General features: G+C 46.5%; 1 protein-coding gene across 4 annotated transcripts in view; it reads left to right on the top strand.

The window, feature by feature from the left end:
- The window catches only part of SRC (SRC proto-oncogene, non-receptor tyrosine kinase), a 122,601-nt gene that overhangs the window by 59,791 nt on the left and 49,547 nt on the right, over nucleotides 1–13,263 (top strand). For 2 of the 4 annotated variants that reach the window (XM_029611579.1, XM_029611580.1), the window contains exon 2: nucleotides 3,698–3,745. The exons of 1 other annotated variant lie outside the window; for it this stretch is intronic. The gene's annotated coding sequence lies outside the window, so the exon portion shown is untranslated. Of the gene's footprint in view, nucleotides 1–3,697; nucleotides 3,746–5,695; nucleotides 5,810–13,263 lie in introns of those variants that run through there. One more of the 4 variants, XM_029611582.1, reaches the window with a different exon arrangement.

Raw genomic sequence — 13,263 nt, 5'->3', positions numbered from 1 at the left:
AACTGGAACTCACAAGCCAGCCTCAACATGCAGAGCAACAATGGAAAAACAGAAACTTACCATTTTTCATAAAAACATTAAATAATAAAATCAAGAAATATAAAACAATCATAATAGTAAAATCATATTCATAAAAGGATTACAAAAAATCTCCTGCTCTTCATACCTGTGATCTTCTGATTTCCAGTCACCCTGAGATTGTCGTACATTGGGGGAGGTAGGGAGGCCCAAATTTTTATCTTCTCTCTCGCACAATAACACATTCATTCTCTCACACCGGCCCTAGGCAAAACTTCAGCCATGCGCCCCCCACCAACTCAATCCCAGAGTCTTTGCTCTTTCCTCCACAGGCATCCTCACCCCCATCTCATCACCCAGTCCTCGCTCTTCCCCTCTCTCCATTCCCTATGTTGCTTCTCTCCCACCTGGGAGCGCTCTCTCTCAATCCCCACCCAATCTGGGTCCCTGCTCTCCCTTCAATCTGCAACTTTCCACTCTCCCACTTAATCCCTCAGTGCCTCCTTCCCTTGCACCCGCTCCTGCTCTGTTCCTCCTTGAGTGTGGACGCAGCAGATAGCACGAGCGTCTCTGTTGATGCGCACTCGAGGATTTCCTGCCTTCCATTCCAGCCTTGGACTCCCAATGATGACGATGCTGCTCCGGGGTGGGGGGAGCAGGGGCCTGAGAAGTGTTTGAATTGCGCAGTTCAAACACCATCACGGGCCCATGGGCCTTCCTGATTTGGGGGGGGGGGGGGGAGTAGAAATTGTGCACAAAACGAAACATGGACCTCTCTGACAGCTGCCGATAGCCTCTCTTGCTGCTGCCGGTTCACCGCCTCCCGTGGGTGTGCCGCCCCATGCAAATGCACAGTATGCACACCCGGTCATGCCGGGCCTGACCTGAAGAGAGAAGGATGATCAAAGTTTGCCCTCTGTTCTAAGATCTGCTCCTATAACAGTGGCGTGCAGTGACATTTATAGCAAGGGATTCACTCTCACTCCCTCAGTCTCCCCCCCCCCCCCCCCCCTGTCTACAGCAGTCTCACTCCCTCAAGCCCCTCTCCCCCTAGATTCTAACCCATATGTCATTTAGGTCTGTTGTAACATGTAATGGGTGTGGGCTTGGCTCTCAGAAAGCCATGAATAAACAATTACAATTTAGTAAACCACCCATACCAAAAACAGCACTAACAACCAGCACTCAAAACTATAACCTTACTTAGGAAAGGTAACACTGCAAATATTACATCAGGCTCTAAAACACCAATATACCTTCTATTTAGAAAACAAAACAAGCCAGGTTGCCTAAAATACCTTTACAATAAAAAATACTTGTACCTAAAAAATATTGTACAAAAGCTATTAAAACTACATAAGTCCCTTCTTCAAATGTCAGATCAGAGATATTCACATCTAAATATGGGTCCTCTATTGTCTCAGTAACTCACATGTAGTATCTCTGGATAATACTTACATAGATCCAATAAAAGCTATCACAGCCTCCCAAGAATACAGTCTACCCCAAGAGACGAATCTGCCATTTTAACACAACGCCAGCTCCCAGGACTCAACAGCAACAACCCTAGTGAGGAAAGAACAGCATTGAAAATATCAGGACCTAAAAAACCAATACACCTCGTATTGAAAACAGAACAAGACAGACTGTTATAGACCCCAAGAAACTATAAACTAACAGAATCTCTCACCTGGATCACACATACAGAACCTAGACAGACCCTTACCAAACGCAAAATAAGAGACCCACAAAATTAAAGAAATATAAAACACCAATCATAAAAGTAAAACCATACTAATAAAAAGAATAAATATTTAAAAACTAATGATTCAGAATAGAACATCCAATAATTAAAACCTTATGAAATGTTTATAAGATTTCCCAAAATTCCAATGTAATATTTAATATTTGAAAACAGCTGACGTATCAAATAACATTCAATAATGAAACTAAGGATTTAAAAAATCTCCCTCTCTTCATGCATGGGATGTTTCTATTTGTAGCCACTTTGAGATTGTTGTGGATTGGGGGATGGAGAGCTGTACAAATTTTGACTGACACATGCTCACCTCCATACACAAACGCACACATACGACCTGGGCCTCTTCTTCAGCCGATAGTGGGATGGGGGGTCCACTGGCGGCCACTGTGTCCAGTCTATCTTTTTTTAACTGCTAGCGGCTGTTGGAAGCCACTGCGTCCTTCTCTCTTCAGTCACCGCGGGACAGGCTCCGCGGGCACCTGCTGAATTGTAGGGTAGGCAGCAACAGGAGTCGCATTTATTCAAACATCACCTCCTGCGGTTGCGGGGCTGATCTTGCAGTAAGAGCTGAGACTGGCCTCGCGGCAGCAGGAGACTACATTTGGATAAACGCCATTCCTGTTGCCCGTGGGGGGGGTGGTATAGTGAGGTGTGATGCCAATGATTGGATCGGGCAGGGGTTTGGTTTATCCCTGCCCGATCCGATGTATAAATTTAGGGTGGCACTCGCCACCCTGTAGTGACGCCCATGGGCTGGGGATTCACTGAATCCCTCGAAGGCCCTGACCACACGCCACTCTCCTATACTCTTGCCAGCATTTGCGATTCAGAAAGGCCCGGTATCTGAGGAAGAACTGCACTGCAGGGTTGCCCCGTCCTTGTATGGGTTACGGGAAAATGAAACTACATGAATGTCTGTCGGCTTGTTTTTCTTATGTGTTGTTTTTCTCAAGTGTTTGAACGATATAGTGCCTATGAAGACAAGACGGCAACTATTCCCTTCTCTCCTACATGTGCACGTCTTACTTATCCCCTCACAGTATCCCTCATTCTCTCACCTACCCTACACCCAATTTACCCATCCCACGCACTCCTGCTCCGTTAGGGATGACCTACTCGGGCGCCCCCAACCAGTCTCACAAAAAGATAAAGGACTGATGTGGAAGTCAGATGAAGTAAGAGGGCCGCGTATGTAGGACCTGATGGATCCCAGTGTGGTGATGATGGGGACTTGCCTAAAAATGAGTCACAAGATAGAAGCAGAATTCAAAGTAATCATAGCTAGGATATAGGGCAGCTTACGCCACAGCGTATTTATATTTATGTAAATATCTCGCTAGTTTTAATCAACTAAAAAATTGAGGGGTTCGTGTTTGTAGTAGGAACTGGATTTTTACCGTAGGTTTCAAAGCTTTTGGATATATCTCTGATAGCAAAATCTTGGGAACCACGGATGCGTAAAACCCCTTTCAAGTCAATGCTCCCCCTTTGATAAATTCCCCCCCCCCCGCCCAAAAAAAACAAAACAAAACAAAATATGATTTGCTTATTTCCCTGGCTTTAACTTTAATTAAATGCATCACTTTGCAATTATCCTAGGTATTTTTATTTTTGCCATCTCTCTGAAATGGGAGTGTTCATCACAAGCTTATTATGAGGCCTAGTTTTAATTTCAGATTCGAGTCGGTATTGGGCTTGCTTCACGGAGCCTGTTTGTTTTGTAGATTTCTGGAAGGTGGTGCTCTGCTTCTGGTTTTCAGCTCTTAATCCATTTCACTATATCCTGGTGCTAGAGGAGAGAACGGTGGGGCAGGAGGTTGTGGTATTTAATGAGCGCTGCAGGAAGTGAATTTGTCTGCTGAAGAGTGGAGCATGAATACTCCTCACTAGTGTCCCATGTCTTTCTGTCTGTTACAGAAATCTCGAGGACGGAGCTGAGATTCCACCAGAGGCCACCTCCTTGTGGTAGGACTGATCAAGTTATGTTTACTATTGGCACCAGTGCTTGTGAAAAGTGATGAAACTTGTGGCGTGGCTGAGAGCCTTAAGTCCTGTCCTCCGATCACAGCAAATACCAGCAGAGTGACTGCGGGAGGGAGGAGACCAGGACTGGAGGCAGCTGAAATGCCCTTATTCCCTAGTTTGCTCCAGCAGAGCTCAGCAGGTTTGACAAGGGACAGCAGTTGAAGAAAACATTTGTGTCTGTTTTGGAACAGAAAGTTTGGGAAGTTACAAGCTAGGAACCATAAGCTTCCAATGTGAGAGTAAATTCACAGGGCTCTCCGGTAAGATCTTGGGGAAAATTCCTCCAAAATAGTTTTCAGTGCCAGAAGACCTTGCTGCAGCATCCCCTTCTAGCATTTTAGTTGTAATCTGCTTTTTCCCTAGGGTCTAGCATCCGAAAGGCAAGGGTGACCTTTAATTTGAGTAGGAATTTCTTCTGCTTTTACAAAGACTTTCCATGTTCATGGTGGATTACAACAGCAGTTCATATGCTGCATAGAAAAACATTAATCATTGAGGCTATTAATCCATCACTGAAGTGTCTGAGAGACAGCACACACCCTTCCTCAGGGCTCCACTAGATTAGATGTCCCCAGCTTAGGCTCACTCTAGTCGGCCCGTACACCTGTCCTAAAGTTGTGTAGGCTGAGTTAGCTGGAGCTGCACAATCAGGCCGATTCAGTAAAGTCCGCGGGAGAGCGGGCGAACGCCTGCTCTCCCGGCGCGTGCACAGGCCACTTGCCTGTGCGCGCGATGCAGTATGCAAATTAGGTCCGGCGGTAGCAACGGGCAAAAGGAGGCGCTAGGGACACTAGCGCATCCCTAGCGCTTCCTTTTGGCCCGGAGCGGCGGCTGTCAGCGGGTTTGACAGCCAATGCTCAATTTTGCCGGCGTCAGTTCTCGAGCCCACTGACAGCTACGGGCTCGGAAACCGGATGCCGGCAAAATTGAGCATCCAGTTTTCGACCCGACAGCCGCCGGCCGACTTCAAATTTTTTTTTCTGTACTTTTTTACCCTTCGGGACCTCCGACTTAATATCACCATGATATTAAGTCGGAGGGTGCACAGAAAAGCAGTTTTTACTGCTTTTCTGTGCACTTTCCCGGTGCCCGAAGAAATTACCGCCTACCTTTGGGTAGGCGGTAATTTCTGAAAGTAAAATGTGCGGCTTGGCTACACATTTTACTTACTGAATTGCGCGGGAATACCTAATAGGGCGCTATTAGGTTCGGCGGGTTGGACGCGCGTTTTCCGCCCCTTACTGAATAAGGGGTAAGGGAAAACGCGCGTCCAATGACAGGTTAACAGAGCGCACTGTACTGTATCAGCCTGAATGTAATTAAGACAACTCTGAGTGAACTGGGGTTATAACTCCAGAAAGGTTGGCCCCATCAGCCAAGATTTCTAAATACCTAGGGAGCATCAGTGTAAAATGTGCTGATGCAAAAGAAACATTTAAAACTCTACATCGAGAACTTGGGAAAATCTGGACTTCTGCGAGTGGAAAAATTTGTTAAATAACCTTTGCCCTCTTGACCCGCTAGCTTGGGCCCTTAGAAGAGCAGTAGGGCGATTTTGGTTTTATGAACAAACTCAACACCTGGGTCGTTCTGGCCCTCCCTCTAGTCAGATGCAGGGATTTTCTTGGGAGCTCGGGGCCAATTTGTAACCCATGCTCCCCGAGTCCTTTCCTGATAGGGGGGGGGGGGGGAAGAGAGAAACGTTTTAAGGCACTGAGGCTTGTGAGATCTTCTGGCAAAGTCCCCAATACAGGAAAAATTGCACAACACAGCAGTTTGGAGGCGCTCAGAAAAAAAAATTGTTTTTACTGGGTCACCGGATGAAAACAAATTATCTTTATCTGATGTCATCTATACAGAAAATAAAAAAAATACCCTAGATGCACAGACAACACGAATCTTCAGCAGTAGGAGGTTTCTTCCCATCCACTCCCTGGACTGGAATCCTCTCCGGGCTTTCCCCGTATTGGTACCTGTGCACTTGATGCGGAGCAGCCCTTTTAGGTAGGAAAACTCCTGTAGAAAGGCAGATAACTCCTGCTGTTAGGCAGCAGCTCAGAATCGGCTACATCCTCTGGAAGTCCTCCAGATACGACATTCACTCCAGACTTCAAACACACAAGGTCACTATAAGTGAGACCATGGACTATGGAACTAACTCCTCCTTCACCACTGTTTTTTGCTTCTGGCTCTTCTCGGTTTCAAACCGTCCTTGAAGTCCAGAAAAAGAGCGCTGGCCCCTATTTCTATGGGGAGTGATGACCGGGCTTGGGCCTGTGGGTTCAGGCTACTCTGTATGTGCTGGGTGCGATTCTGGTGCTCTGCATCTGCCTGCCTGCACCTCCATGTTCCTTCTAATACTTGTCTGGGGGTGTGCACTGCTTAAGTATAGGGAAAGGGGGAAGATCCGTGATGTTTCTGCTCCTATGGCCACAACATATCGTTGCCGCCAGCAGGAACTAAGCTTCATCTTTCTCCTCCTTCGTTTTCTGTTTGGTTCTCGGTTTTCCATCTTTTTCCTTTAGTGCCTTCTCTTCTGCTTACATCTTTTAGCTCTCCCCTGCCCCTGCGCTGAGCTATTTTGTGCTCTCCTACTTTTTCATTCCTCTCGCCTCATCAACCCTCCTTTCCCATCTGTCCATATTGCTGATCTTTTGACTCCACCAGTCTTCCATTTATTTTTGTTTATTTAGATTTTTATATTCCGCTTTTCGGCACTTCAACGCGTACATGAAAGCGGCTCGCATTCAGGTACTGTAGGGATTTCCCTATCCCCAAAGGCCTTACAATCTAATTTTGTACCTGAGGCAACAGAGTGTAAAGTGACTTGCCCAAGGTCAAAAGGAGCGACATTGAGATTTGAACGCTGGTTTCCCTGGGTCGTAGCCCTAACCACTAGGCTACGCCTCCACTCAGTTTCCGCTTCCCTCTCTTTTCTCCATCTGCCGTCTGCCTCTTTCCCGCCTCAGTTCTTCTCCTGTCTCCGTTTCCCTCCCGCCTCTGCCTCCGTTAACAAACCAAACTTGGCACCGGGGGCACGTCCCACCGCTGCTGAGAAATGTGTACCGGCCCTGCCAGCGTTTTGTGGTGCTGGGTCAGAGGATGTGGAGCGGTGGTCAGCGGCGGGACAGGCTCCGCTCTCCAGCTTCTTGTCCTGATTGGTGATGACAGCATAGCAGTCCCGGGTTAGGCGGGCAGGTTTTGCATGGTCTCTGGAAAAAATTGCCACACGTTTTCCCACTTTAGCAGGAATAGCCCTTTTAGGTCTGTTTGCATTGTGGTGTGGTGTTCTGTAATTTTATTCTTACCCAAATTCTGCTACTTAACACACCTTGTCATTTTCTTTCTCTGGACAAATTATACACCTTGGGGTTCCAAAGGCTCTTCTAACTATAAATTAGATTCCAACTTTAAAGTTGTTTCTAATGGAATTGTATAATTTAAAGTGTTGCAGTCTGCCTTGAGGCCATTCTTGGTAACAAGACGGAATATCAAATGTCTATAAATAAATCTTTAACCTTTCTCCCTGTGTCAGCCAAAATAGGTATTGAAAACAATAATCCAAAATAGGAAAAGGAGAATTAAAACTATTTCCACTCCCCACCCCATCATCAATTTGACTAATTCAGTTGAGTATCCTCATCGCTCTATGACGCACACATCTAATCTCATTTAATCTTTATTCACATTGTTTCTTCTGAAATCAGTTTTCCCCTTTACAAATATTTTTTGAAAGGACTACTAGATCTTTTCAAACTGAGTCACTCTGTTGGGTCACAACATGCATAGCTTGTGATTTGCTGCTGGCAGGCACAGCACCGTGATAAGACCGTGGAAATGGAGCGAGAGGCCGGGGACTTAAAAAAACAAAATAAAACAAAAAACCATCCACCTTCTGCAGAGGAGGCTGCCATTGCTGGCTGGGTCAGTCCTGGCCCTTGCTGAGTGCCAGAGCTAAGTCAGCACATCGCAAGGAGTTTCAGGCCTACCTGACCATGACAGGGCCTGAAGCGTAGCCAGGAGAAACCCGTTGTGGAAGTCCTCTGACTGCGCCACAGCTCAGAAGATTTCTAATGCAGGCAGAGGGAACCCTGCGGAGCATAAAGGGATAAATCACGGCATGGTATCTCCAGCTGCGCTCAAAGTAACGCTGGTAAAACATGTGTCTGTAACAAAAAAACACAACAAAATGAAATATCATGCTTTGGCAACACTGCTGGGGGAAGTTGAAACCAGGCCGATGACTCAATCCCAAGTCTGTCGCTGAACTGAAGGGCCCAGGGTTACCAACTCCTGCAAAACATATTTTTACTGACAGCTTGAGAGTTTTATTTTACTCTTAGCAAAAATGTTTCTCAGGTGTTGCCGGACTGGGAAGATGGAAGGTTAAATGGGGGTAGAGCCACATTGGAAGCGGCAGTAGTAGTAGCAGCAGCAGCAATGACCATAGGTTTATGATGAACAGGGCCTAAGATCTCTTTAAGGGCAGGAGAGAAATTTAAGGTGAAAGCTGACAGTTGTTCCAAGCTCCCGCAGTACAGAGCAGGTAGGCCATGGGTGAATTATGGCTGCAGGGGTGGGGTGAGTTTTGGGTGATGGCACTGGCGGGATCCCCCCCCCCCCCCTTGCCAGGAGGATGTCAGAGCCCCTGCTCTTTCAGGCCAAATTGTTTTCTCACTTCTGCCTCCTGCCCAGCGTTGGAAATAGCTGGAAGAAGGACGTGTCCTGGATTGCCAGCTGTCCATAATTTTACAGGCGACATGAAGACTTCACACTGGCGGCTTAATGGAGTTTCCCTTATCTTTCTGGCACTGGTGCATTTTGCACCCTGTGAACCAGAGGCTCCCGTCTTCCAGAGCCTCACTGTGGGGCCTGCTTTTCTTGAATAACTTCTTGATGAAGCCCTGCAGTGCTCATTGTACAACCTGGAAGCCCAGAAATATGCAGGGAAATGCTTGTTAAGAGCTAGCCGAGAAGGCCCGCCTCGGTGATGGGCAGGCAGCTCTCGCATGCGCATGCAGGAGCTGTAACTCCCTCCTGCACCTCCTCTGCTGCTTGAGTCTCTCTGTGCTGCTTGCGGCCGGAAAAGCTACATCGCCCTGGCTGCCTCATTGCTAGGCCCGGGCAGCCTTGCCAGCTGTGCTGCCCAACATCCTCATGGCGCTGTCTGCCAAGGTCTGCACTTTACATCGTGTCCCCACTCGAGTCTGCCAGGGCCACTCGGCATCCTTCCTGCTCCCTCCCCCATGCCACTTAATTCTCCTGGGCTGCTCTCTGTTTCTGTGCCGGACTCCACGTAGTGCTGCATGCTACTTACAGGCTGTCCATGTGCCACGGCCTGCAGTGAAAAAGATAAATCCAGACCTGAACAAACCCACTCCTACACTCCTACACTCCTACAGACACTCCTACACCCTACACTCCTACACCTCCTACACTCCTACACTCCTACAGACACTCCTACACCCTACACCCACTCCTACACCCCTACACTCCTACAGACAGGGACACAATCCTGCTTGCGGAAACTCCTGTATGAGCTCATCTTGGTGACAACCCAGGTCAGACGTGACATGATCATCAACTTGCTGGGTCACTGTATTAAATGTACGCGTTGAAGTGCCGAAAAGCGGAATATAAAAATCACAGATAATCAGGAGAAAAAAAACAAGAGACATTCGAAAAGCGGAATATAAAAACCCTTTTAATACAGATAATCAGGAGAAAAAAAACAAGAGACATTCGAAAAGCGGAATATAAAAACCCTTTTAATACAGTGACCCAGCAAGTTGATGATCATGTCACGTCTGACCTGGGTTGTCACCAAGATGAGCTCATACAGGAGTTTCCGCAAGCAGGATTGTGTCCCTGTCTGTAGGAGTGTAGGGGAAGTCCAGCATCTCAGCTGCTTGCTGCCACCTTCCTCTTCCAGGCTAGTGATCATGCTCATGCCTGTGTTAGTAAACAAAGTTCCTAGGAGCGTGCCTGGTGACTAGGAGTCTTGTGAGCGGGCCATGTGATTTTCATCTAGCCATGAGCTGAGAGACTAGTTGGGGAGTGGCCTTTTTAATGATTCTGTGCTACAGTCTGCTTAACCCACCCATCACTGGTCTTCGTATTGCAAAGATTTATCCATCTGTTTTGGCACTGTGAAAGGGGATACAGAATTTATGTTGATGTCAGTGAGATACTAAAGTTAGTCGTCCCAGTCGGAAATGGTGGTGTGTAGGTTTTCACTGCAACCCTTACCGTTCCAATCTTCAAGATGCTGGCACAGCAGTGAATCTTCATCCTAGCCCGTTCCAAAGTTGTACCAAGAGAACTGAAGACATTTAAATGACTCATAGTCTAATGTAACCAGCAAAGTTTAGCCTGGCTAGTGTTTGACGGAATTTAATTTTTCCCCTTACCACACCTCCAACTGCTGGGGAAAACGATTGCTTTTTTACCAGCAGATTTGGATAAAAATCAGAAGAATTTAGAAACATTTGTCTTGGGTTTTACAATGTATCAAAAGCAAATTGACAGTTGCAATTCGTAGCAGATTTCTCGAAACTGTGAAGCAAATTTTTAAAATTCTGCTGCCAATTTCTTCAAAAAGGTTTTGGCGAACTATCAAGGCATTTTTTCAAGTTCATCAACTTGTTTAGCAAACCTAAGGCCTGATTCATCAAGGTATTTTCCCATAGACACAGAATGGGAGAGAGAGGCTTTAGTGAATCAGGCAGCTATTTGGAAGCATTTTACCCATCTCTAAGTGGGAACGCCATCTTGACGTGTGGCACCACTGCCAATCCAAAAGACCTGGTCGTCTTTTGGCGCCAAGATAGGCAGGAATGCCGGTTTGACCGAAGTGAATGACAGCACAAACTGCAATAAAAAATAAGACCACCTTCCCTGATGCAGATTTTGACATCGAAACATGGACCCGTGTTGTGATTTCTTTGATCGCATATGGGGCTATATATATATATATCAGTTCACCGGTAAAAGATAAGTACCTGTTTTATGTGCATAAAGTGAAAAATCCTAAAAAAAAAAAAGATTTCCCTAAGGCTAAGAAAGCACATGCATGCTGGTAGAGCCTAGTATGAGGTCTGAAAAAAATGTTTTAATGTTCATGGAGATAATGGTTGTTAAAAACTTTATTATAACATAGAGACCAGAAGACTATATCTTCATATATCTGAATGGGGACATTTAGCTTATGCAGGTTTATATATTTTCCCAGGTTGGCTGGTGAAGTTCAGATCAGGTCTTGGGGTCATGGCTACACAGCTCCCCTTACAGAGGGATGGTGGTTTAGGGGAAAATGTTCCCTCTGTTTATGTTGTCTTCTGTTCATAATAAAAGGACAATTGAATTTTAAAGTATGAATGGGCCTACAAGACAACCTAGATGGTGCTTAAAACAGGGAGGGCAATAATGAACCTTCCCATGGAGCAATTTCTGATGAAAATTTGGCTGGCACAGAGAATGCAGATAAGCATTTGTGCCTGCATTGAAGTAGGCACAAAGAATGCACTGGAAATGACCTGGAGATTTGATTATGCAATCTCCATGCGTAACTTGCCTCTTCCAATTTAACTCTGCTCCTTTTTGTTGGAGGATTAAAGTATGCATGCTGTGAAGTATGCATGGGAGCAGTAAGGGGTGGGGGGTAGTATTTTACCCAGGTAAACACAAGTTTGTCTATGGAAAAATGTCTGATTCTCTTGCACCCTAACAGGTCCATTTTGAAAGCGTTGCTCATGCAAAAAAGCCCACATACGCACGAGCATGGATTTTAAAGAGCTGCAAAGTACGCTCGTATATACCGGTGCGTGCATAAAAAATAAGAGGGAGGAAAAGAGGGCAGGGCATGGGAGTTCTGGGGAGGGGCCAACAGTTACGCGCGTAACTCCGTATTTTAAAACCGGAAACCGTGGTGCGCATCACCTTGTTATCCACGTCACTTTACTGCTGCTCTAGGTGAGGAGCAGGTCTGTAGATCTCAAATTTTAGGGTTCACAGGACAGGGTGAGGGGTCCGGGCACAACAGGGAGAGTGCAGGATGAAGAACCAGAAGGGTCTGGAAGACCTCGATATTGACTAAATGAAAAAAGTGGGTTGTCCCTCTCGCGAGCAGGTTTTAAAATCCGCCTGCATACGTGCATGAAAGTGGACAAAGTTCTGTTGAAGACCCGAGTGCTAGCTGTGCTCGAGTAACCTCTTAAAATTAGGAGCATCCTTACACGTGGCAGGTGCATTTTAAAACGTACACGATTACAAATTCTAGCATATCTTCACTTGCACGCCGATACACGCGTCTATGGGCGTATGTATGCTCGTTTTAAAATCTCACTGTAAGTGTGGTTGGATGCTTGTAGTTCCTCTTCCACTAATAAAACAGAAAATAATTTCCAGCAAACCGGGAAAGAAAGTGAAACAAATGATTTGAAAAATTCCTGTGGAAAATACATTGACGTTGTAGTTCAGCCTTTTCATTTGGGGGAACAGCTCGCTGCATGGGGAAATTCTGATTTTCCCTTCTCTTTGCTGATTAGGGAAGAAGATATGCAATCCCTTCAATGGTTTATTCCTTTTCCTCCTGCTAGACCAGTCCTTACACTTGGGATTGTCCCCACTCCTCAGCTGCCGGAGACAGAGGGCACATCCCCTTCATGACCTCAGGTGTTTAGGCTGTGCGGCTCTAAAGGTTTCCAGCATTGCTGGCTCTCTTTGCCCAGTGTGCGATGGGGGACCCAGCCTGGCTTCCCTGCATAGGCCCAGCGAAAACCTCCTTTGTGTAGGGGGAAGGCCGTGGGAGGAGGATTGGCAGACTGCTAAAGAGGCCTTGCTCTGCAGGGCCCCCCCCCCGCAAGTTCCCAGAAAAGAGGGCTTGCTGTGGCAGGGTCCCCTACCACTGGAAGATCCACCTCCATTTTGTCTTCTGGCTTTGCCCTTGAAAGGGAAGGCTGTGAGGCCCAGGGGTTATCCCCAAGCAGTTGTGAAGACCATTCTGAAAGCACATAAGAGCTCAACCTCATCCGCCTATATTTGAGTTTGGAAGCTATTTGAAGCTTACTACCGGGAGCATAAGACTTCTGCTTTTACGCGTTTATGTAGGCGGATTTTAAAACATGCTCGCGCGAGGGACGACCCAGTTTTTCCAATTTAGTCCCATGAATCTTGGACTTCTTGCAAAATGGCCTGGACAAAGGCTTAGCATTTAATTCACTGAGGATGCAAGCGGCAGCCAGTTCCTGCTAAAAGGGCCACATCAACAGTACCCAGGTAGCTGCTCATTTGGGCGTGGCGTGCTTTTTAAAAGGGGTGAAGCCATATACGACCAGTTTTTCCTCAGTGGGATCTTAACCTAGTCCTTACAGCACTAGTAGGAGCATCCTTTGAAGTGTAAGCGTCCATTAAGGCTCTGGCATTTAAAAACTACCCTTTTGGTAGCAATCTGCAGCACC

The sequence above is a fragment of the Rhinatrema bivittatum genome, chromosome 8, assembly GCF_901001135.1.
Source record: "Rhinatrema bivittatum chromosome 8, aRhiBiv1.1, whole genome shotgun sequence".
Lineage (NCBI taxonomy): Eukaryota > Metazoa > Chordata > Amphibia > Gymnophiona > Rhinatrematidae > Rhinatrema > Rhinatrema bivittatum.
This window is presented reverse-complemented; position numbering and strand designations above follow the sequence as displayed.